Source organism: Bos taurus, chromosome 1 (assembly GCF_002263795.3).
Source record: "Bos taurus isolate L1 Dominette 01449 registration number 42190680 breed Hereford chromosome 1, ARS-UCD2.0, whole genome shotgun sequence".
NCBI classification, from domain to species: Eukaryota; Metazoa; Chordata; class Mammalia; order Artiodactyla; family Bovidae; genus Bos; species Bos taurus.
In genome coordinates, this window is record NC_037328.1 from 79013122 (window position 1) to 79040160 (window position 27039).

The 27039-nt window shown below is 40.4% G+C and overlaps 1 protein-coding gene across 10 annotated transcripts in view; it reads right to left on the bottom strand.

The window, feature by feature from the left end:
* LPP (LIM domain containing preferred translocation partner in lipoma) overlaps positions 1 to 27039 on the bottom strand; it is a 757855-nt gene that overhangs the window by 576950 nt on the left and 153866 nt on the right. The window lies entirely within an intron of this gene.

Below are 27039 nucleotides of genomic sequence, written 5' to 3' on the forward strand. Positions count from 1 at the left end.
ACTTTTGTTCCATGTGACAAAGCCTCAAAATTGAAGAATCATGTATCCCCTCAACCCAAAAAGCAAAAGAAACTGCTTTAGGGGAAAGCCTGAGGATTTATCACAGGTCAGTCTAAAGTCTGTGCCTGTATCATGCTTTAGGTTCAGAAAAATGGAGCGTCCAATAGGACTGCAAGAACAAGGGGTCAGTTTTAACACAGGGATAGATTTGTTGAGAAGCAAAGCAGATGGTGACTGCAGCCATGAAATTAAAAGACGCTTACTCCTTGGAAGGAAAGTTATGACCAACCTAGATAGCATATTCAAAAGCAGAGACATTACTTTGCCAACAAAGGTCTGTCTAGTCAAGGCTATGGTTTTTCCAGTAGTCACGTATGGATGTGAGAGTTGGACTGTGAAGAAGGCTGAGCGCCGAAGAATTGATGCTTTTGAACTGTGGTGTTGGAGAAGACTCTTGAGAGTCCCTTGGACTGCAAGGGGATCCAACCAGTCCATTCTGAAGGAGATCAGCCCTGGGATTTCTTTGGAAGGGATGATGCTAAAGCTGAAACTCCAGTACTTTGGCCACCTCAAGTGAAGAGTTGACTCATTGGAAAAGACTCTGATGCTGGGAGGGATTGAGGGCAGGAGGAGAAGGGGACGACAGAGAATGAGATGGCTGGATGGCATCACTGACTCGATGGACGTGAGTCTGAGTGAACTCCGGGAGTTGGTGAGGGACAGGGAGGCCTGGTGTGCTGCGATTCATGGGGTCGCAAAGAGTCGGACACAACTGAGCAACTGAACTGAACTGAACTGAAAGATCTCTCAGGACCTCCCTGGTGGCTCAAACAGTAAAGCATCTGTCTACAATGCGGGAGACCTGGGTTCAATCCCTGGGTCAGGAAGATTCCCTGGAGAAGGAAATGGCAACCCACTCCAGTACTCTTGCCTAGAAAATCCTATGAATGGAGGAGCCTGGTGTCCATGAGGTCGCAAAGAGTCGGACACAACTGAGCAATTTCACTTCACTTTCAAAGATGTCTCAGAAGTTTTATTAACATATCCCATTTTCATATAGGGGCCTAAATCAGATGATTAGGAATACAGCATGGTTGATATTAAATTCTGTGAGAAATTATTGCCATATGCCACCAAAATAAAAATATTAATCATCTGTAATACTATAGTTTATAGTTTGAAAAATATTTCATGATCATGTTATCTCAAATCATCCTTAACATAACCCCAATGAAACCGTATTACCCCAATTTTACTGATCAGGAAGCCAAACTTCAACCATCACATGGTTAATATGAAACATATAAAAGTTTATCCTCGGATCTTGATCCCCAAACGAGTAAGGACGCTTCTACTACACGATGCAGCCTCCCAGTTGGGAGCACTCTATTTGGAAGGAAAGGTAAAGTGAGCATATAGCCTGTAAAAGTCTACTGTCAAGGGGCCAAGGCACATTTAGTACTGAGTCCTGCTTCACTAGCAAGTGAAAGGAGAGAGACTTCGCATCTGTGGTCTAACCAGAAGGTGACACATTACTAAGCTGAGGGAGTATTCGATGCAGGGTTACCATCAACACTTTCTCAGCTCTCCCCAGTGAAGTTTCAGAGACGTGACATCCTTGGGCAAGCTATCGAAACACAAGCCACAGAAACAATACAAGGCTGTACCACTAAATTTTCGTAAAGGGGTCTGCATCAGTAAGTTTCATCTCACACTGTAGAAGAGCTAAAACCTTCTAGCTAAGAAGTTCACCATCCTCTTCTCACACGGTTTGAGTGGCACGTGTCCTCAGTAACTCGAGTATTTTCTGATGCAGTGGAGTTCTCCTCTAGACCCATAAAGACATCTGGGACAAGTGACAAATCCAGTGACAAATCCTCTGTGGATTTTATGACTGCGGACCCAAAACCTGGCGAGGATGCATCCTTTGTCAAATCACCCAACCCATCACTTCTCATTTCCAGAAGCAATTTCAACAAAAAAAAAACTTGTATGATCAACCTCTAACTTAAAAAACTTTAACACATTAATTAGGATCAAAGCAAAATAAGAATCAAGAAACTGAGAGCTGGGACTAGTATAAAATAGTTGATCATTTCTACTGTATTTGGGGGAGAAACTGGAGAGAACAATGGAGCCAAAGGGGGAGGGGATAAAAAGTGAAAGGAAAGAAAATGATGAAGAATAAGGAAAAAAGAAGAGAGGAATGGGAGGTCAGGAGAAATGAAGAAAGAAGAGATAAAAACAGGTTTTCCAATAACCACAGTAGCCTCTGGATCAACCACTCCACCCCTGAACAATTTTAGACAACAGAACTCTAGGTGAAAAAAAAAAAAAAAAAACTCTAAGTGATGATCTTGACATTATGAAGAAAAATTCCAACCAACTGGCCTGAGAATCACTAAGGCCAATGTATGGATGCCCCTTAATATTTGATATTTAACAAGTGCTGTAGTACAAATAAGCAACTGACAGAGCCTTGTAAAAACGCTCTAAGCAAATAAACTGAAGTGTCTTCAGTCCCGTAATGCCAGACGTTTATTCTGAACAAGGGGTGCTATCTTAAAAAGAACAGTAGACTGGGAATTGAGGACCTTGGTTCTGGTTTTAGTGCTACAATTCCCAAATCTTTTCAATTAGAAGTTGTATGAGATTTACATTTTTCTGTTTCTCTTTCCATGAGTCTTGACCATCAGTTCAGTTCAGTTCAGTTAAGTCGCTCGGTCGTGTCCGACTCTTTGTGACCCCATGAATCCCAGCACGCCAGGCCTCCCTGTCCATCACCAACTCCCGGAGTTCACTCAAACTCACGTCCATCAAGTCGGTGATGCCATCCAGCCATCTCATCCTCTGTTGTCCCCTTTTCCTCCTGCCCCCAATCCCTTCCAGCATCTTGACCATGGCTATCCCTAAACCACTGTGGAAAAGCCAAACATTATTTTGTCTAGACTGTGCATTTCGGTAAGTTTTATGAATTGATAAAGGTGGTGGTGAGACGATAACTTGTAAATTAAACAACATCATAATCTTAAACATGATTATTAGGAAGTGTGACCCCAAAAGTAATCGAAATGTGAGATCAGGCCAAAGGTATTAAATGACAAACATGGAATGTCCTCCACTCCCAACATCAAATCCCACATGAAGAACATTTTTAAATGATACCTTAAGACACTTATCAAGAATACAACGTACTCTGTGGCTTATGAACAATTTGGTTGTCTCATTAAAGTAATGTTTGCCAGTATTTAATTGCTTCCCTCCCTGATTTTAATTTCCTCAGCTGTCAGCATCTATCAAAGACACTGAGATCTTCTGACATCCTGGCTGATTGTGTTGAAATTAATCAGATTTTTAAAAAGTAAATTGCTTTGGCCTAAAGGTAATGCTCATCTTCTTCATGTGATATTTATAAGGGTTCTATCAACAGAACTTATAATCTAGAAATTAAATCAGAGGCTTTAGGAATCCAAAGCAAAAATGTAAATAGCTCACAAATTTCCGGCACTGGACTTCAGAAGACCAGTGCTTTAAAAAATCCAATCAACAAGTGTTTATTGAACATACAGCACTTAGCAGCAGTCACTACTGGGTAAACAGACAGAAGGAAGACGTGTAGCTTAGAGGAGGAAATGGCAACCCACTCCAGTATTCTTGCCAGGATAATCCCATGGAAAGAAGAGCCTGGCGGGCTACAGCCCATGGGGTGGCAAACAGTCGGACAAGATTAAACAACTGAGCATGCGAGACATGCAGCTGCCTCAGAAAGTTTAAGAAACAAGTGAAAATTACTTACTTAAGCTGAATTGACTGTGACAAAGTAGTTCACAATCTGGTCACTCGAAAAGTACACTTATTGTGTTTTCAGTTGTGATCAGATATATACATTATTCTTTCACATGAATTAATGATTTTACTCTTCACCTAATCCAATGAGGGGAAATAGTTAGTAATAGTTGCAATATCTCCGTTTGGCAAGTGACAAACCTGACCTCAGAGTGGAAAAGAGACTTTTTCCTAGATACCTGGTAATGGGCAAAGCTGGTTTATGATCTAAATAAAATCAGATAATACAGCATGATCACTTTGAAATAAAGAGAAAAAATTCTTTGCAAATCCTCCACACATAATTATTCAGTGCTAATTCTTGTCTAATATCTATCAGTAATAGTGTTTAAGATACTCGCTGAGGAAACCCACAAGCCATTCTATAAGAAGTAAATGAAATGATAGATAGAGAAAGACTTTGTAAAGTGTCCTAGCATTATGAGATTATTTTTATGAATTTATGTCATTATTCCTACTTTGGAATATAGAAATATGTATGCATTCATGCAGTAATTAGGTCCCAAACACTGGTTCTAAGGCCCCAAAACTAAACAAGAAAAAAACAAAAAAAGGCAAATGTTGCATGTATGCAATTCTGGGAAGCAGGGGGAGAGAAGCCAAGGATAACACACAGAATTTAGAAGCTGGCTTTATAACCAAAACCCTAGTATAGGTCTTATATTTCCAGTGGACTCTAAGCTCTTACCAAGCCTTTAAGTGTCTCTCTTGCTATAAAGCTTCGCCTGACCCAAAAGCATTTGATGAAGCAGCCTTTGTAAAGACAAACGTAATGCCTAGTTTCATGTATAGATCACTAAAATTGACACCGGGGCTTCCCAGGTAGCTCAGCAGTAAAAAAAAAAAAACCCCACCTGCAAAGCAGGAGATGCAGGTTCAGTTCTTGGGCTGAGGAGATCCCCTAGAGGGAAAAAAAAAAAAAAAAATGGCAACTAACTCCAGTATTCTTGCTGTGAAATCTCACAGACAGAGGAGCCTGGTGGGCTATAGTCCATGGAGTCGCAAGAGTGGGACACGACTGAGCAACTGAACAACAACAAAATTACCACACTGTTTTATAACTTTTCCTCGGTTGTGTTTCTTGAAGAAAATACCCTGTCGAACTCAGTTTCTTGAAACCAAACCCCAAATCCAGAATCTGATCCTTAGTAAGTACTCAAGAAAATGTTTACTGAATGACTGAATGAACAAATGATAAAAGTGTTTCACATAACTCCTATAGCATTAAGCTCATTACATGCCACATAACAAGAGGTTAGTAAGTGTAGGGTGAATTTAAATTAATTGAACAGTTAATGTAAAAAAAAGTGTATTGTTTAACGAAATGATTCTAGAAGCTACTAAGTGAGTGGTTCAGTGAAGAGTTAAGTAACCTGCAATGGCCCAGCCATCATTAACCCAGTACAGGGGTGAAGAAATGTTTTTCACAGTAAGAATAATAAAGGCTGAAGATATGAATAGAAATGCAGGCAGGAGCTGAGAAAATTAATGTAGAAAACAATGATTGTCAAGAAAACCATGCTAAGTGATACCAAATTAAAAAAACAAAGGAGGAAACAAATCTAGAGATAATGGGACTTCTTTTTAAGATTATAAATATAAATAAAATCCAAACAGGGGAAAATAGAGAAAGAAAGAGGAGAAGGAGAGATTCTATTTTTTATTGTAATAGCATTTTTTAATTATGAAAATATGATAACACATTTACAGGAGACTTGGAAAATACAGAACAAGGTTGCATATAGTACCACTATATATTATAATTATTTTTAAGTAGATTAATTAAGATTTTTAGTTGGAGTTTCAATATCAACCTCTCAAAAATTAATAGAATGAATATACTGAGAAGTAGATATAGTAGATATATTGAGAAGGATATAGTAGACCTGAAAAGCACTATGAAACAACTCAACATAATTAATACTTATACAATAGTCACACAACAGTAGGATACAAAATCTATTCAAGTTCCCATAGATTATAAAAGGAGAGATTCTTGAAATAATGATTTCTAAAAAAGAAAAAAAAGTCATATATAGGGGAAAAAAATCAAAGACAAAAGAGTTGAGATATACATATATACACTTATATACATATATAGATAAATATATAAGCACACATCTGAAACTAACACAATACTGTAAATCAACTCTAATTCAATAAACAAAAAGGAAATGAAAGTTACTCAGTCATGTCCAACTCTTTGTAGCTCCATGGACTATACAGTCCCTGGAATTCTCCAGGCCAGAATACCGGAGTGGGTAGCCATTCCCTTCTCCAGGGGATCTTCCCAACCCACGGATTGAACCTAGGTCTCCCACATTGCAGGTGGACTCTTTACCAGCTGAGCCACAAGGGAAAGATTTTTTAAAAGCTGATCAAGTTAAAAGAAATATCTATTAAACATGCTATGTTTCGATAACTAAGCTAAGCACTTCACATATCTTAATCCTTAAAAATATTCTTAGAAGTCATTATACATCCATTTTGCATCTGAGTAAAGGAATGCTTAGAAGGATTGAGTAACTCATGAAGTTCACACACCAAATAAGTTGTGGTACTAGAATTCATATCCCAGCTTTTAGGGTCCCAAACTCACACTGTTCTCAGTTTAACAGACAAAGAGAAGTGGGTTTAAAAAAGGCTCTTAGAATTGGACTGCATGATGGAACTCTAGAAAGTAATATGAAATAGGGAAGGCATAAAGAATTTGAGCATCCAAACCTTCTCAGGGACCAAGATATAAGCAGTAAGAAGAAGACTGAAGGAGGAGCAAAGATGGATACGGAATAAAAAGCTGTCTTTGGGTATCTAAGGATATGTCCTATATAAATCATGATACTTTTGAAAAATCTGCAATGCTAGAACTATTAGGGTTGAAACTATGAAAATTCAGTTTCAGAACAATGCAAAGGAGATTGTTAAACATAAGCTATCCAGTAGTAGAAACAATCGCCTCACAAAGAATTAGAAGTGTTCAAGTAGAGGCTAAGTGGCCATCTGCCAGGAAAGGCATGCATGACATCCTAATGAGAGGGAGTCAGCATTAGAAGACAGGCCAGTGAAGCTCCAGGTTTCAAAGACTTAGCTGAGAGATAAACAACAGTTCAGATCACTAGATAAAAATCTGGAGAATGCCCTTTGAAGAAGAGATCCCTGGATAAAAATAACATCCATTCAATACATCCATGAAGCTCCTATGATGCACTAAGCACAGGACAGACCCAAGCTCCAGAGGTTCCAAAAAGGAAGCAGAAAACATTGTAAAGAGTTAGAACTGTTGCGAGGGGCAATTTTTGAGCCTAATACATGGCTAGGAAAACCATAACTAGAAGTTCTAAAAAAGAAACAGAAAAGACTCAATGGTTTTCAGGTAACTACAGACAGGAAACATGAGTTTTGCAGACAGAAAAAAGAGTTACCAAAGTCCTTGGTTTAGAGAAGAGCTGATAAACAGGTGTATGTATATTAAGTCCCTTCGGTCATGTCCAACTCTTTGTGATGCTATGGACTGTAGCCTTCCAGGCTCCTCTGTCCATGGGATTCTCCAGGAAAGAATACTGGAGTGGGTTGCCACGCCCTCCTCCAGGGGATCTTCCCAACCCAGGGACTGAACCCAGGTCTCCTGCATTGCAGGTAGATTCTTTACCACTAGCACCACCAGGGGTGACATGAGGCCAAATCTGATTAGCCTTTAGGGTAATGAGAATCACGAGGGAAGAATCAGAAGGTTAGAAAACAAAGTTCAGTTCACAGAGTGCACAGGTAAGGGAAAGTGAGCAACTGTTGGATGAGATATAGGAAAAAATGGCATATTGGAAAAGAATATCCAACTTATTTGAAGGTGAGAGAACAATACATTTGAGAGTCTGCAAACCTCTTTTTATATTTTGCCAAATTTACTCATTTTTATACACTGCAACTGCTTTCAACCCCCAACATCCCTCAAAACTATTGTAAAACAGGAGAGGAAGCTATTAAACAGAAAATTCAATATCTAGGTCTAGTTCTACTGTCTCTCTTAGCATCCTTCATGACGATTTCAAAACCTGACCAATTTTTATGGAAGAAAACAGATCACATAAAATATTAACATAAGCAAAAGCAAAATTAAGAGTAATTTTGTTGGACAACATCCCTCCTGCAGGGAGAGAGAAACTTTAATAGATAATAGAAGGTTGAGTTTGGTTGGCCAGAGAGATGACTTGTTGTGATATGAAAGATAATGGTTGTTTGTACAGTTTCCTTTCCTATGACTTTTAACTAATAATCTAGGTGAAGAAAGAAATGGCTGCTTCAGCACAAACTCACTGATTCTATTTTCCCCACAAACTGGAATTCTAAACCAGAAAATGAATAAGCATCCAACTGCTCCCTCACCTCCTCTCCATTTGGCAAAGACAAAGCATGTTCTGATTACAAAGGCAGTGGTGGTGACTACTGAAATATTGAAAAGCAAAAGAGTGAGTGGTGCAGAGCAGGGAAACTATGCAAAGGGTTTAATATGCAAAAAATACAGAAATCTTCCTAAATATGTTCAGTAATTATATATTTTGGTATCACTGGGGGCTTCCCTGGTGGCTTAGAGGGTAAAGCCTCCACCTGCAATGCGGGAGACCCGGGTTTAATCCTGTAGTCGGGAAGATCCCCTGGAGAAGGCAATGGCAACCCACCCCAGTACTCTTGCCTGGAAAATCCCATGGATGGAGGAGCCTGGGAGGCTGCAGTCCATGGGGCCGCAAAGAGTCGGACATGACTGAGCGACTTCACTTTGGTATCATTATATTCACAAAAGAACTTCACAAACATTTACCTTGAAATTTCTGAAACTGAAACAGGAAATCAAGAGAAAAAAGGAGGAATGTACTGAGTTCTTGTCCGTAACTGGTGGGGCTGTCTTGGGTTGGTCTTTTCCAGCTCCTCTTTCTCATGAAATGCAAAGATTAGATCTTTGATTAGATCCAGATTAGATCTGAATTAGATTAGTGGCTCTCAGTGTGTGATCCATAAACTTAGGAGTTAAACTCCTAAAGTAAAGGTCCTCCAGACCCTTCCAAGGGACTGAAAGTTCATTTTTATGTTTTGAACCTTTTTCACTGTGTATACATTTATACCAATAGTACAAAAGCAATGTGTGGGTTAAAATGACTGGAGTTTTAACATGAATCAAGGAAGTGTCACCAAAAGGTACTGAAAGTCATTGTACTTTTCATCACCAAGCACCCACAGTGAAGAGGGGCTTCAAGGGGACTGCTTCACTTGATACTGCCCTGAATGAATCAAAAATCCTTAATTTTATAAAATCTCAATCCTGAGGTTTCTATATCATCTTTATAAGACTGACACATCTTTTTAATATTCTGTGTGAGATAGAGGAAGTATTCATGAAGCACTTCTGCTAATCCCAAACTACAATGGTTGTCTCCAAGAAATTCAGGTACTTGATTGTTTGAATTGAGAAATAAAGTAATGGCTCCTTGCTTGAAACACCATTTTTACCTGAAAGAATGGTCATTCAGACTTGGTCCTGTCATACATTTTCTCAAAACTAAACCAAAAAAACATAATTTCAAGAAAAAGAACTAACAAGCTTTATTGTCAATGATGAAATTAAAATATTAAAGTGAAAATTAGAATTTTGAAAACCTTGCATCTACTATTTATATTATACATTTGACAACTTCCTAATAACTATATTCAGGTCAGGAAGCAAAAGTTAGAACTGGAATGGAATAACAGACTGGTTCCAAATAGGAAAAGGAGTATGTCAAGGCTGTATATTGTCACCTTGCTTATTTAACTTCTATGCAGAGTACATCATGAGAAACACTGGGCTGGAAGAAGCACAAGTTGGAATCAAGATTGCCAGGAGAAATATCAGTAACCTCAGATATGCAGATAACACCACCCTTATGGCAGAAAGTGAAGAGGAACTCAAAAGCCTCTTGATGAAAGTGAAAGAGGAGAGTGAAAAAGTTGACTTAAAGCTCAACATTCAGAAAATGAAGATCATGGCATCTGGTCCCATCACTTCATAGGAAATAGATGGGGAAACAGTGGAAACAGAGTCAGACTTTATTTGGCAGGAGTGGACGGGGCTCCAAAATCACTTAAGATGGTGATTGCAGCTATGAAATTAAAAGATGCTTAATCCTTGGAAGGAAAGTTATAACCAACCTAGATAGCACATTCAAAAGCAGAGACATTACTTTGCCAAGAAAGGTCCGTCTAGTCAAGGCTATGGTTTTTCCAGTGGTCATGTACGGATGTGAGACTTGGACTGTGAACAAAGCTGAGTGCCAAAGAATTGATGCTTTTGAACTGTGGTGTTGGAAAGACTCTTGAGAGTCCGTTGAACTGCAAGGAGATCCAACCAGTCCATCCTAAAGGAGATCAGTCCTGGGTGTTCATTGGAAGGACTGATGCTAAAGCTGAAACTCCAGTACTTTGGCCACCTGATGTGAAGAGCTGACTCATTGGAAAAGACTCTGATGCTGGGAGGGATTGAGGGCAGGAGGAGAAGGGGATGATAGAATGAGATGGCTGGATGGCATCACCAAGTCGATGGACATGAGTTTGAGTGAACTCCGGGAGTTGGTGATGGACAGGGAGGCCTGGTGTGCTGCGATTCATGGGGTCGCAAAGAGTCGGACACAACTGTGAGACTGAACTGAACTGAACTGAACTGAACTGAAATACTTAAAATAGTCTTGCTGATGAAATCAGCAGTGATATTAACAAATGTGATTACTTTAAAATACTAAAGAACAAAACATTTCAATATTTGGAAGATATGCACAACTCCACGAAACAAGTAATAAATGATGTTATGCAATCATAGGTGAAGATCAGGAATTTAGAAAGATGGTAACGATAACCCTGTATGCAAGAGAGCAAAAGAGACACAGATGTATAGAACAGTCTTTTGGACTCTGTGGGAGAGGGAGAGGGTGGGATGATTTTGGAGAAAGGCATTGAAACATGTATAATATCATATAAGAAATGAATCACCAGTCCAGGCTCAATGCAGGATACAGGATGCTTGGGGCAGGTACACTGGGATGACCCAGAGGGATGGTACGGGGAGGGAGGTGTGGGAGAGGGGTTCAGGATTGGGAACACATGTACACCCATGGTAGACTCATGTTGATGTATGGCAAAACCAATACAATATTATAAACTAATTAGCCTCCAATCAAAATAAATTAAAAAAAAAATAAAAATAAGACCAATAGATTTTAATATAATGGGCTGTTTAAAAAAAAAGGTTTATTGATATGATTTCATATTTCACATTGCAATTAAACTTTAAGAAACTACCACTCGTCATATATTGGTATAGTATCAAAGAAAAAAATCCATGATTACCTCTTTTTTACTCCCTATCTGTAAATTCTCTCAAGATTTTCCTCAAAAATTTTAATCAAAATACATATTGCAAAAAATTTAATGCAAAGACTCCAGTTGCCAATTTTTTCAGTAATTTTTTGTTTATTTTGGAAAACAAACTTATTTTCATACAAATAATTTTCATTAAAATATTGGCTTTAATTTATTTGTAATTAATTTAATTTCTATGATAATGAACAGCATTAGTTATGACTCCCATAAATAAAAACTCATTTTTAAGAGTGTAAATAGGTCCTGAGACTGAACCACTGGACTTGATGGGATTTATGTCTATTTCCCTACTGCTTCATACTAATCATCTTTGGTTCCAAACCTTTAGGGGAGATTCATGCAACATGCTAAGTCACTTCAGTCATGTCCAACTCTATGCAACCCTATGGACTGCCAGACTCCTCTGTCCATGGGATTCTCCAGGCACAGAGTGGCTCAGTTCTACATTCAGATCCCGCTACCTGTTTACCCTTATCAGCTGCCACATTAGTATTTAGAAACACTGAAGTGAAAGTGAAAGTCGCTGAGTCTTGTCCGACTGTTTTCGACCTGCGACCCCATGGGCTATACAGTCCATAGAATTTTCCAGGCCAGAATACTGGAGTGGGTAGCCTTTCCCTTCTCCAGGGGATATTTCCAACCCAGGGATCAAACCCAGGTCTCCCACATTGCAGGTGGATTCTTTACCAGCTGAGCCACCAGGGAAGCCCAAGAATACTGGAGTGGGTAGCCTATCCCTTCTCCAGCGGATCTTCCTGACCCAGGAATCGAACCAGGGTCTCCTGCATTGCAGGCGGATTCTTTACCAACTGAGCTATCAGTGTTTCTGAGCCCCAGAAACACTGAAACATGGACATAAAACTTCATCATGATTAGTGACTAATCCATTGATTAGTCAACAGATATTCACTGTGTGCCTTCCACGAGGGGGTCACTGGTTAATATGCCACAAAGATCAGAATCCAGACTCCATTACCACTCAAGGTATGCTCTCAGTCAAGACATAAAATCTCTCTAAACCTGCTTCTTTCATGTAAAATGAGAACGATAATAGGACTCACTCAAAATTACTGTGTCACTACAGTGAAATGATCCATTGAAGAGCTTAGTATACACAGTGCCTGCATATCCTAAAGACTCAGTGGTAAATCTTACCATAACAGACTTTGCCATGAAAATGAAAGAAATAAAAAGTTCAGCATATATATTATCAAGGACTTAAAATCAACCCCAGTTACCAAAGCATTCAGCTCCCCGGAAACACAGAAGCAGAAGTATCCAGAAGCAACTGTTTCTCACTTCAAGAGCAAGAATCTGGAGAGTTCCCTGGTTGCCTAGTGGTTGGGATTCCAGGCTTTCAATGTCATGGCCCGGGTTCAATTCTTGTTCAGGGAACTGAGATCCTATAAGCCTCAGTGTGTAGTCAATAAATAAATAAACAAAATGTCATTCTGCTTTATGGAGAAGGAAATGGCAACCCACTCCAGTATTCTTGCATAGAGAACTCCGTGGCCAGAGAAACCTGGTGGGCTGCCATCTACACAGTCGCAAAGAGTCGGACACGACTGAAGCAACTTAGCAGCAGCAGTAGCATTCTGCTTTAAAAAAATAAAAAAGAACAAGAATCTGTCTTTGACCAGGAAAGAAATCAGAGTTATAACAATGACCTAGCCATTGCATAATTCCCTAAACTATCTGTGGTCAGACGAGCAAGCAGCTCATAATCAGCATCATTCTTTGCATTGCAGTGACAAGACACAAGGAGAGTGAAGATTCATACCAAGTTCCTGACCAGACAAAAGAGATTTTCACTTTTCCTTTGTTTGAGCAAAAGGTCTCTTTACTCCATTTGAAACCCAAAAGGAGTGAGTTTGGGGAAAAATAAGGATGCTTGTCAATCTGAGGTCAGACCAAAAGTGAAAAAAAGATGTCCTAATGTTGCTAAGGATGGATTATAAGTAGAAGAGAGGAGGTCCTTAATAAGTTTTTTTCTTTCTTTCTTTCTTTCTTTTTTTTTTTTTGGCTATGCCACATGGCATACAGGATCTTCGTTTCCCAACCATGGATTGAACCCCTGCCCCATGAGTGGAAGCAGGGAGTCTTAACCACTAGACTGCCAGAGAAGTCCCTAAAGAGGTTTTTAAATAAAAAATATAATCTGGAGGAATAGACATATGCACATTTACCTACAAATTTTTATAAATGTATAAAAGAATACATCATTAAACTGGTTATACTGAAGAGGTCCAAATTTCATTTTTAAAGTAAAAAAAGACAGATCTTTATCTCACTTTATTTCATCATCTCTAAGTATAACAACTTCTAGTGTCAGTATCTTACTAGCCTGATAAGACTTTCTGCTGCTACTGCTAAGTCGCTTCAGTCGTGTCCGACTCCGTGCGGCCCCAAAGACGGCAGCCCACCAGGCTCCCCCGTTCCCGGGATTCTCCAGGCAAGAACACCGGAGTGGGTTGCCATTTCCTTCTCCAATGCATGAAAGTGAAAAGTGAAAGTGAAGTCGCTCAGTCGTGTCCGACTCCCAGCGACCCCATGGACTGCAGCCCACCAGGCTCCTCCGTCCATGGGATCTTCCAGGCAAGAGTGCCGGAGTGGGGTGCCATTGACTTTAACTGCTGACTTAATATAATGATGTAAGTTGTGCTTCCAGAATAATGTATAGGAATGATCATGCCCCCTTAACAGCACTTGGATCTTCAATCAGGAAATTCAATTTTAGCTGCAAAACTATGTTTTGGCAAAAGTGCAATTGAACTCAGTGTACTTGTCACATTTCTAAATATACTCCGGTCACCATGACAACAAGGGAGACTGATGGATGGCTTAAAAGAGTACGGTATATTTAATTGTCAGCATTTTAAACTGACTCAGAAAAATGCTGTGTGATAGGTCTACTCACCATGGTTACTGCCGACTGAGTCCATAATAATAAAAGGTTCGTATACATACATTGACAACGTGAGCACAAAGAATAGCAGTCAGAAGGCCCTGTATTTCCAACCAGGCCAAGCACCAAACTTAAGGCTTTAAAAGACTTCTTCTCATTAAGGTACCACTCAAGGATCTCTCTCCCAGACAGGATCTGCATGTGCATCCAAGGCCACTAGAGCAAGTCCTAATCACATTTCAATGTTTGTTCCACCTCTTAGACTAAAGACCCACGTAAGGTTATTTTCTCTTGGAACATAGCTGGAATAGGAAGGAGACTCTTCTTTCCTTGAATGTAGGTGTGTTCTCAAATGATAATCTTCTGGGACCCATTCATTTCCTAAATAGCCATTCCCCAAGTTCATCTCTTATGTCAGGCAATCTTCCACAGGCTGGGGATACAGTGGCAACAGACAAGGTCCCCACGTTTAGAGAGCTGACATCCTAAGACAAGAGGAAGATAAAGAATGAGATAATTCGATTGCCCTAGAGGAGATCAGTCCTGGCTGTTCATTGGAAGGACTGATGTTGAAGCTGAAACTCCAATACTTTGGCCACCTGATGCGAACAGCTGACTCATTTGAAAAGACCCTGGTGCTGGGAAAGGTTGAGGGCAGGAGGAGAAGGGGACGACAGAGGGTGAGATGGTTGGATGGCATCACCGACTCAATGGACATGGGTTTGGGTGGATTCCGGGAGTCGGTGATGGACAGGGAGGCCTGGCGTGCTATGGTTTATGGGGTCACAGAGTCAGACACGACTGAGCGACTGCACTGAACTGAATCCATTAGAGTATACTATAAGCAATGCCTCGTGTATACTAAGCACTCATCAAGTGTGGAGAAAAGTCACAAGGGAAAATCATAAAAGTATAAAGACCATTTCAGAGACTCTATCGCCACTTTCAAGGTTATGAATGGTGACTTGGATTGGGTCACTGTTCTACTCATGCTTTTCCATGGTACATGCTCAGTCTCTTAACCAGCTCTTGCAAAAGAGATGGTAAGAACCATCAGAATCAGGAAACATTCCAGAGGCAGAACACACACACACTGGACAAGCATGCATATACTCAGAGCAAAAGTGGTAGGTGGTATCAAGTGGGGTTGGACACAGGCCCTGCAACAGAATAGGGAGTGTGCCCCAGGAGTCAGCAGGTCTGGGTGGGGCTTAAGATGTTTCATGTCTGGCAAGCTGAGAGGCTTGATGGTGATACTGTTGCTCAGAGAACCACACTTTGAGAACCAGGGCTCTAGGAGAGTCTGGACGCAGGAACTCCAGTCGAAAAGGAGGCAATTTGAACATGTCTTAGGATAATGATGGGTAGAATAGAGAAAAGGGAAGAATATCCCAGAGATGTAGCCAAAAAAAAAAAAAAAGATAACATCCAAGACTTGAAGCCAAACAATCCATGAGTACAAATAAAAAGGAAGGTGGTGGAATGGATTTCATGCTTTCTTTAATTACTTTGTTCTCTCTATAGGTAGTTTACATCTTTCTAACACAAAGCACTTTCACAGCTAGTATTTCCTGTAGCCACAGTCTATCCCTTTAAGATAGGGTCAAGGAAAAGGATTCTGGTGATAAATAATAAAAATAACAGTAGTAAACACAATGGAAGTGAAAGTGTTACTTCCACAAAATGGAAGAGTCATGTCTGACTCTTTGCTACCCCATGGACTGTAGCCTGCCAGGCTCCACTGCCCATGGAACTCTCCAGGCAAGAATACTAGAGTGAGCTGCCATTCCCTTCGCCAGGGGATCTTCCCAACCCAGGGACCAAAACCAGGTTTCCTGCATTGCAGCCACCAAGAAAGCCCTTGAAAGCTTACTCTGTGCCAGGCACCTTATACCATGTGCTATATCCTGCACTGAAAACAATCCTATTCTTGTTTCAGAGAAGACAAAACTGAAACTCAGAGACATTATGTAGCTCACCCACAATCACTCCTGTGTCACCTGAATTCAAACATGGGAATACACCCTATAATCCATGATTGTCACCTCCATTCTGCCTACAAAGTTAAATCCATAGGAGAATTAGATGCCCATTTGGGGCATTCATCCTCAAAGTCAGAGTTCTTTTCTAATCTAAGCTTCAAGACTCCAAGTAGCAAAGCTTGATCCAGGGACTCTAGTAGCATCAGAGTGAAGTGCCCAAGGTCAGGTGGCCAGTCTGGAGCAAGGTTATGACTCATTTCATTCGCTCACAAAACAAGCATGGCTGGAGTGTTTCTGTGCTCACACTCACATTCCCATTTCTACACACTTACTCCAGTGCGTTTCCATGCTCCAGGCTTACCTTCTCAACTGCATTCTGCTTTGCCCTCCAACATTTTCTGCCCAGAAAGTAACAGGCTTTCTACACACTGACGTATTTTGAGTGAGGATGTGAGAAAGAGGCCCCTGTTTGTGAAGATACATTGTGAACGGTAGTGGATATTGACAAAGCATCAGCAGATAAGAAAGATGAGCATAGACAGCTCCCAGCCCAGGAAGTGGGTAAGAAACGAACCACAAGATCTTCCTTCTAGTCACCCACACTGTGCTTTCCCAGGATGATTCACAGGTATGGCTCCACGGACCTGACAAAGGGGACCGTCTTCAGGAAGATGAAAGGATGTTTTTATGCCTGCTCTCTCTCCTTTTTATTTGTTCCTTCTTGAGTAATAACTATTAATTGTGCTATGCGGGCAGTACAGAGATGAGTCTACCGGGAAACCAGCACAAATCCATCAAGTGCTTTTAGTCCGAGCTTTTTAGAAGCAATTGCTTACCGCATGTTCCCTGCTCTTTTTCTCACAGCTAGAGTTAGAGTGGATTTTACCACATCATCACCCCAATGCCCTCCTCCCCTACCTCCAAAGGAAGACAGAAGATGGTGAGTGGTCTGTCACCAGGAAAATCACAAGACCTGCGTGAGAAAACCAATTCATTTAGTGTTTGTCAAGTCTAAGGACTGGTTCCAAAAATAAGTCCTGCACCTTTATTAACACATGACAGCCCTGTGAAGTAGATAATGTCCAGTTTGAACCAATGAGGACATTTATGCTCAGAGATGATATGTTAGTTTTCTAGAGTCTAACAACTAGAAAATAGCAAGCTAGGAAGTAAACACGGGTCTTCTGACACCAAAGTCCGTACTTTTCCACTCATTCACCACCACCATATACACACTTGCAAGAGAATCTGTTATCTTCCATTCTGTTTAGCATAAGAATCAAAGCTTCAAATATTTTCAAAAAATAAGGCTGTATGTAACCAAAAAACCTCTTTCTGGAGGACTTTATTAGGAATAGTGAGCAAAAAAGCCATCGTAGATTCTATAATTCTCACCTCTAACCAAGGGGCTTCCCTGGTAGGTTAAATGGTAAGGAATCTGCCTGCAATGCAGGAGACCAGGTTCGATCCTTGGTGCAGGAACATGGCCTAGAGGAGGGCATGGCAACTCATGCCAGTATTCCTGCCTGAAGAATCCCATGGACAGAGGAGCCTAGTGGGTTACAGTCCATGACTGACTCCCAAAGAGTCAGTCACGACTAAGCAACTAAGGCAACATGCCCTTAACTATGTTTGGATTCATGGATTAGGTGGAGTCTGAACCATGCATAATGTAAAATCAAAAACCAAGGAGGCTCCTCCTGAATTTCCCAGCACAGGGCTCAGGCCAGATAACAACATAGCACAAAGCCTGCTCTTTCACCCAGCTCCAGGGCGTCTACTGAAGGAGGAAGACTGAGGGAATGAATGTAACGGAAGAGTGAGGGCCTGTAAGTCATGTGTTCACAGAAGCTCTGGCTTAGCATGAAATAGAATAAAAGCTAAAAACCAGATGAAGATTTAATATAGTCCAAGCCTAAACTCATTTTCATTATTAATTCTAGATCCTCCATAGCATGGGCAGTGATAAAAAAGGATCAAACAAGAGGAAAAACAAGAATAATCCAGTCTTCAGGCCCTTAGATTTAATATCTGAACAAGTGAGGATTAATTTGTATAAGCAGCATCTTTTTCTGTCTTCCCCTCACCCGGGGGGATGGTGAGGTTAAGCATTTTGAAAAGATCCTTTATCATAAGCACAGCTGACAGCAACACCTGATGAGAATAGTAATTAAATCAAGAAGTAAAATAAACACTGGGATCAATGTTCTTTACTTTTGGTGGCTGACTTAAGAAAAAGGGGTGCCTTATAAAGGTGGGTATTTCTCTCTTCCAACCATAAATATAGGGTAGCTTCCTAAGGTTTTCTCTTCTTTGAAAGTTATTTTGCTGCTCACCAAATACCAGGTTAACTACCTTCTGTGTGTTAGTTAGTATGTGGTTTGGAGGGACACGATGGTAAAAGAGAAAGGACACCATCCCTATTTTCAAAGAGCTCAAAGTCTGGTACCTGAGGCCAAGCACAAAATGTTGTGTTTTTTTTTTTAAAGTCAGCAAGTTATGTTCTCAATTATGAAAATACCAAATGTCAGATTCTCCTCCAGTCCAAGCAATCATGTAAAATGAGCCAATTCTTCTGAATCAGACTTTTTTTTAATGAAAATTATGACTCTTGAAGCTTTTCCCTTTAATGCCAACATTATTAGAACTCAGAGGAGAACACAAGGTCAATTCACTGTGCTTCATACTCTTCTCGGGTTAAAACCACTGTCCAATAGAAATATGATGTGAGCCACACATACAACAAAATTTTCTAGTCATCACATTTTAAAAGAATATTAAAAAGCAATTTATTTTACAAAAAGATACAAAATGTTATTCTTTCAACATGTGGCACCGGACACACTGCAAGTATTCAGTAGCCACATGTGACTAGTGGTTGGTCATACATGACACACATCTCCCACTTCTCCTCAACCTTCACCTCCAAGGAAATGAACAGAGTGAAACCTTTGTGGGAGAAAGGTTTCAGGTTTTTACAATACCATTAAGATACTTGGACTCCCACTCACTAGACCCAACTCATCCAATATTGCAAAGTATTCCTCTAAGCCTTATACCTCAAGCCCAAAGATTGTAGATCACTGTGATGGCAAAGTCAGAAAGAGAAAACGCTCCATCTCATGTGAGGATGAGGAAAACCAAATAGGACCCGGATTACTACCCACAAAATAGCAGCTTAGCCACTTGACCCACTGGGATACTGATATCCCATAGAGGGCCTAAGATTTTACCCTAAAGTCTTTCGTGGCTTGAATCAAGATTTGTTTTCCAACTCTAGTCATCAGTACTTCTCTTCCCAAACCCACTGTGCATCCTCTGAGAATAAGACAGGGTAGATAAAAATTCAGTAACTGTGCAATGCATCATGGCAGGAAGGGACTGAAAAGAGAAGTAAGAAACTCTTCACCTCTTCATCACTGCTGGTTTGGGTCCCTGAATAGCGAAGATTTCATGGCCTTGTCAAATGCTGAAGAGCACTCCCTCTGGCAGATGCCAGCCAAGATAGGACAAAGGATGGTAATGGCTGGCGTCCATTAAGCCACATCAGTCAAGGAGAAGGCTTATCTCCAGAAGACTAATAAAGTCCAAAGCTCACTCTTTCCTGCCTTCCCTAGTGTTCTCCTTTCTGTTGGAGATTTGGTTTCTGAGGTTGGGTCCCAATCCCTGAGTTATTTACTGGGTAAGAATGCAGATTCTTACCAGGCAAGTCCCAGGGTAAGGAATGAAGAAATGTTGTAGCAAGCCCCTGAGTTTTACTGGGTAAGAATGCAGATTCTTACCAGGCAAGTCCCAGGGTAAGGAATGAAGAAATGTTGTAGCAAGCCCCAAAATGGGCTTCATGTCTGAATCACAGTTTCTAACTGAGCTGTGGCAGGAGTTGTGCTCTTCCATTAAAATGAAGCTGGTGGTTTAAAGACTAGTCAACGATGGTCACCATTAATGGGGCAAAGTGTCAGAGAATTAACAGTCCCAGACAAAGGATCTTTAGTTAAAACATAATAAAAACAAAACTGATCAACAGCAATACTAACATCCTAGTATGACCAACCTAGACAGCATATTCAAAAGCAGAGATATTACTTTGCCAACAAAGGTCCATCTAGTCAAGGGTATGGTTTTTCCAGTAGTCATGTATGAATGTGAGAGTTGGACTATAAAGAAAGCTGAGCATCGAAGAATTGATGCTTTTGAACTGTGGTGTTGGAGAATACTCTTAAGAGTCCCTTGGACTGCAAGGAGATTTAACCAGTCCATCCTAAAGATCAGTTCTGGGTGTTCATTGGAAGGACTGATGTTGAAACTGAAACTCCAGTACTTTGGCCACCTGATGCGAAGAGCTGACTCATTAGAAAAGACCCTGATGCTGGGAAAGATTGAGGGCAGGAGGAGAAGGGGATGACAGAGGATGAGATGGTTGGACGGCATCACCAACTCAGTAGACATGGGTTTAGGTGGACTCTGGGAGCTAGTGATGGACAAGGAGGCCTGGCGTGCTGCAGTTCATGGGGTTGCAAAGAGTCGGACACGACTGAGCGACTGAACTGAAGTATGAGATCATGTTAATATCATGTACTCCTAGATATGAAGCCATGAGAAAGACTTTTTTCCCAAACTCTACAAACAAGAGTCTAATTCTAAGGAAACATCAGAGGGGCATTATACAATGCAATAAGTGCCCAACACAATGAATAAGTGCCCAGGCCACAAAAAGCTAGGAAAGGCTTAGAAACGATTACAGACAGGATACCAAGAAGACAGGATGACCCAATGCAGAGGAGTATCCTGAACTGGGCTGTGGAACAGACACAAAGTATTAGTGGAAAAATGGGAAATCCAAATAAAAGGAGCAGATCAATTAATAATATGATCATACTTTCTTAGCCTTGATTAATACACTTTGGTTATGTGAGATATTAACATTAGCAGAAACTGGGTCAAGCGTATAAAAGAACATTCTACTCTTTTTGTAACACCCCAACAGCAACAGGTAAGCATTCACGGGGAATGAACACCCTCAGGCTGCTTCCACACAAACCAAAAGTCCATCAGGAAAAGAGCTGACAACACTGAACTATAAGAAGACATCACAGAAAGTGACTTCTTATAATAAATTAAAAACATTTCCAAAATATTTGATTAGTCAAAAGGCTCACTGAAAGCTAGAAATTAGCTGAATTTAAAAGTTTTTAATTATACATAAAGAAAGAAATAGAATGTGAAAGGCCAACTTGGCCAAAAAAGAACTTGATAATTGAAAAATTCACATATTTGCTAATTATTAAACATTTTAATTTTATATTCGGATGGACATTATATAATCATCTTCCCACATCACATTTGAAGGTTTCAACGATTATATTGGCTCTGTTTTACTGAAAAAAAGAGTCTGTCTCCACTTGTGCTAAAAAGAAAAGTAGTTTAGCAAACAATTCACAGGGTATTCAGATATTTGGTCCAGACTCTTTAGTTCCCATCCCAAGAGTCTGTAAAACTGTATAACCTCGGCTGGAAAAAATTCTTTTCAATGAATCAGGACACTTTTTTTTTTTTTTTTCCAAAAGTCAGTTTTTCTTCAACTCAGTTGATTTGGCTCACCAAACCAACCAAAGCCTAAAACATAAGAGAAACTAATTCTACCATATTCCATAGACAGGTAGGTAGCTAGGTTAGGTGGGTGGGTGAGTGAGTGAGTGGATGAAGGGAGGGAGGGAGGGAGGGAGAGGGAGAGGTGGAGAGAGAGAAAGAACTAGAATAAAAGCTAAGACTGTCTGAGTCTGGTAAGTAAGCTGAAGTCCTTTATTAAAGGAAAAGGACTTTTGGAAACATTTTACTCCTTCTCAAAGCCTCAGCACTGTAACAGAAATATCAACATATTCACTGAGAATTTTTTTTATCCCTAGTTTTAGAAAAATGTTTTCCCTTCAACAAAGATAGTGAGTGTTATAGAAACCAAGTTATGGAGCCCAACACATTTTGGATGAGGAAACAGTGAAGCTAAAAGAGAAATGGAATTACACAAATCAGCTCTTTCCTGTCAGAACCCCTCCTAAACATTCCTTCGGATATTTAACCTTGAATTAAATGATTTTTTTCCAAAGGTAAGTGCTGTGAACAAAATGCCACACTAATGGCAGGATAGAGTCTGTTCCCTGGTGACTTAGATGGTAAAGAATATGCCCACAACACAGGAGACCTGGGTTCATTCCCTTGGTTGGGAAGATCCCTTGGAGATGCGAGTGGCAATCCACTCTAGTATTCTTGCCTGGAGAATTCCAAGGACAGAGGGGCTTGGCGGGCTACAGTCCATGGTGTCAAGAGTCAGACACCACTGAGCACCTAACACTTTCACTTCACTCAGAGACAAAGAGGACAAGGCCTTCCCTGGCCCTAAGGAACTCTGGAATCCCTTCTAAACTCCTGGGGTAGGTGTGGTGGTGGGGGCATGTGGAGGGCCTTACTGAGGATAGCTCTTCTCTGGGGATGCTCTTTTCCTGGCAACCTCTCTGTGACTAGCTGCCCTCTTACACTCCAGCTACAGAGTCCAAAGCCAGTGCTGGCATTTCTCCAGTTGTCCCTCTCATCTGTAGGTCACCTCTTCACTACCACACATCCTGAACTCAAGCCTCCAATTCTCCGACCTCTAATTTTTGCTTTTCCATTGAGACTCCCAGTTCTTGGGATCATCTCTTTTCTCCCCGGGCACCATCTCCTCAAAGCAGCATTTCATCCTGGTTCAAGGTAGAGCCTGTATCCTACAACATTTCACACAGTATTTTGGCCCTTTATCTGCCCTAACCATCCCCAATGTTGGATAAATACATCAACCTGCCTTCCCAACTCTCAAACCGAGTGTTTGACTGTGTAACACTAAATATAACCTTAACAGACTAAACTATCATCAATGAAAAAGTAACTTCAACGATAACCCCCTCAATTTACAGCGTAGAGTGAATGAAACATTTCCTTACTCATTAACCTCATCTGATTCCCACCATCCTAGTAAAGGGGGCTTCCCAGGTGGCTCACTGGTAAAGAATCTGCCTGCCAACGCAGGAGCCACAGTAGATGTGGGTTCAATCCCTGGGTTGGGAAGATCCCCTGGAGTAGGAAATGGCAACCACTCCAGTATTCTTGCCTGGGAAATCCCATGGACAGAGAAGCCAGGTGGGCTACAGTCCATGGGGGTCACAAAAGAGTCAGACACGACTGAGCGACTAACACCACCAAGTGTTATCCTAGTAAAGAGGCATAAGAGAATTGGATGCCCATTTAACAGAGTAGAAGTGTAATGGCAGAGATGAGAAGTAACCTCTACTAACGGCTCACAGGAAATTTTTGGCACTGTTAAAACTGGGACCCAAATCTCCTTATATGTGGCTCAGGGCGCTTTCTATCACTTCACACACTCAAGGTTCTAGGATTCCCTGCACAACAAATTACACACCAGGATGGTGAGGACAAATCTTAACCTTCACCAGAATTAGACCAGCATTTTTTGTTGATTTAGAAGTAGAGGGGAACCTCAAAGAAAAAAGTTCTCCAAATGATTCTGGTAGAGACGATTAACAGAAATATCTTGCAAAGAACGTGGGTGTCCTGGAAGACTCATCGTCGTCATCATTATAATTTCTAATCATGCTGTGTGGGCAGGTGTCCATGCAGCAGAAACACCATTGGCACGCAGATTAGAAGTTTCATCAGGAGACTATAAACTAAGTTTGCAATTCTTAGACCTTGGAGTCTGAATCACAGCTTTCCCCTCTGGGATCAGCAAATAAACAGTCTAACCTAACAAGGACTGTTGGGCCTGCTGAGGGAGGTCATCAAATATCAGGACCATTAACAAGGACACACTGGTACAAAGTACAGAAGGCTTCCTGGGAGCCTGGAAATACCACTAAATGCAGAGACAGAAGGCAGGAGTTGTAGTCCCACATTGTGCCTCTAATTCACTGAGCAACTTTGAATGAATCATTTGCCTTCTTTGCATTTTTGTTTTCATTCTCATCTGACAATTGAGTTTTTTAACTTAAACTATGGTTTTCAAACGAGACATGGAAGGAGGTCAGGAGCGAAGGCAGCCAACAGGAGGGCTCTGGGCTTCCCCTGGCCCTGTGCCCTCCCACTACTACGGCAGGTCTGTTTCATCATTTTACATCCTGGACTCGGGCCTGTGTGTAAGATTTAGCTTAAGCAAAGGGACGAAGTCCACAAAAATCATGGGCATGATCTCTGATAGTTCATTAGCTCTCACATTTGGATTCTACTCAAATAGATTTTCTCGGAGCTAATTTTTACAAAAATCTTTTTATACTCAGGTTTATTTTATTCAGGGAAAATTACATTGGTAGGCTTTAAAAATAAATCTATTAATAATATTCTCTGTAAATGGAATGGGAAGCATGTCTAATACTTTCTTATGCCTCCACATTAGTAGACACCAAGAGAGAATGTCCAAAGATTGTAGAGATGAACTGTAGCAATAGGAGAGAACTGGCGATAAATTCCATAATTATTTCATAGGGTTATTTATACATTCAAAAATGTTTCTTAAGCATTTGTTATGCGAGAGGCACTATGGCAGGTTCGAAAAGAATAAACAACCTCCTATCCTCATGAGGTTTAAATTATAATTGGTTCTTGCATTATAGAAACCTGTACATAGCAAAATAACTAAATCAAAATCCCAGGTAAAGATGGGGGAAAGAACAGTTAGGGAGTTTGGGATAGACATGTACACACTGCTACATTTAAAATGGGTAACAAACAAGGACCTACTGTATAGCACACAGAACTTTGCTTAATGTTATGTGGCAGCCTGGATGGGAGGAAAGTTTCGGAGAAAATGGATACATGTATAGGAGGCTGAGTTCCTTCCCTGTTCACCTGAAAACAACATTGTGTAACCTAATCACAACAGTGTTTTCTAATCAGCTATAACTCAATACAAAAAAAAAGTTTTAAAAAATATAAGAACTGTTTTTTGAATACATTATGACTTTTGCTAAACTAATCAAAAAGAGGGTAGCAAGCAGGGAACTGGAGGACAAAACCACAAAACTTTAAATAATAATGTGGAAATAACCATATGCAGAGAGGAAATGAAAATTATTACAAGAAATCATTTAACTCCATGCAAATCAATTAGAAATAGGTGACTTTCCTAAAATACAATTAACAAAAGTGCCAACTGAAAAGATATAAATGAAAATCAGTCCAGTTACTATAGAAGAAATAAAAAATTACTTAAAAGCAAACAAACAAACAAACAACACCCTCCAAACAAGGCAACAGAACAAGGCAGTTTCACAGAGGAATTATTTCAAACCTTTAAGGAATATAACATCTAAACATTATTTAAACTATTTCAAAAAGGAACAAAGAAAAGCTTCCAAATTATTTTCATGATGACTTAATAATGCTCAAAATTCTCCAAGCCAGGCATCAACAGTACGTGAACCGTGAACTTCCAGATGTTCAAGCTGGTTTTAGAAAAGGCAGAGGAACCAGAGAACAAATTGCCAACATCCGCTGGATCATCGAAAAAGCAAGCGGATTCCAGAAAAACATCTACTTCTGCTTTACTGACTACGCCAAAGCTTTTGACTGTGTGGATCACAACAAACCATGGAAAATTCTTCAAGAGATGGGAATACCAGACCACCTTACCGCCTCCTGAGAAATCTGTATACAGGTCAACAAGCAACAGTTAGAACCAGGCATGGAACAACAGACAGGTTCCAAATAAGGAAAGGAGTACGTCAAAGCTGTATATTGTCACATTGCTTATTTAACTTATACGCAGAGTACATCATGTGAAATGCTGGGCTGGATGAAGCACAAGCTGGAATCAAGATTGCTGGGAGAAATATCAATAACCTCAGATATGAAGATGACACCACCCTTATGGCAGAAAGTGAAGAAGAACTAAAGAACCTCTTGATGAAAGTGAAAGAGGAGAGTGCAAAAGTTGGCTTAAAACACAACATTCAGAAAACTAAGATCATGGCATCTGGTCCCATCACTTCATGGTAAATAGATTGGAGAAACAATGGAAAACAGTGACAGACTTTATTTTCTTGGGCTCCAAAATCACTGCAGATGGGGACAGGAGCCATGAAATTAAAATACACTTGCTCCTTTGAAGAAAAGCTATGATCAACCTAGACAGCATATTAAAATGCAGAGACACTACTTTGCCTTTTACAAAGGTCCGTCTAGTCAAAGCTATGTTTTTCCCAGTAGTCATGTATAGATGTGAGAGTTGGACTATAAAGAAAGCTGAGTGCTGAAGAATTGATGCTTTTGAACTGTGGTGTTGGAGAAGACTCTTGAGAGTCCCTTGGACCGCAAGGAGATCCAACCAGTCCATCCTGGAGGAGATCAGTCCTAAATACTCAATGGAAGGACTGATGCTGAAGCTGAAACTCCAATATTTTGGCTACCTGATGCAAAGTTGAATTCATTGGAAAAGACCCAAACACTGGGAAAGATTGAGGGCAGGAGGAGAAGGTGACGACAGAGGATGAGACGGTTGGATGGCATCACTGACTCGATGGACATGAGTTTGAGCGAGCTCTGGGAGTTGGTGATGGACAGGGAAGACTGTCATACTACAGTCCATGGGGTCACAAAGAGTCGGACAGGACTGAGCAGCTGAATTGAACGGAACTGAATATGCATAACACTAACAATAGAATCTCACTTTGCAAATAGACACACATACACAAAAACATAATTTCAAATCATCTCACTTAGGAAAACTGCAAAATTGTTAATAAATCGAGCTCCAGATTCTAAAAACACTAAAAATAAAATAAATAGTACACAAACTATTAGCAAGTGGATGTTACTCCAAAAACAGTAGCATGGTTTCCTGTTTGAAAAATGCATTTGTATATT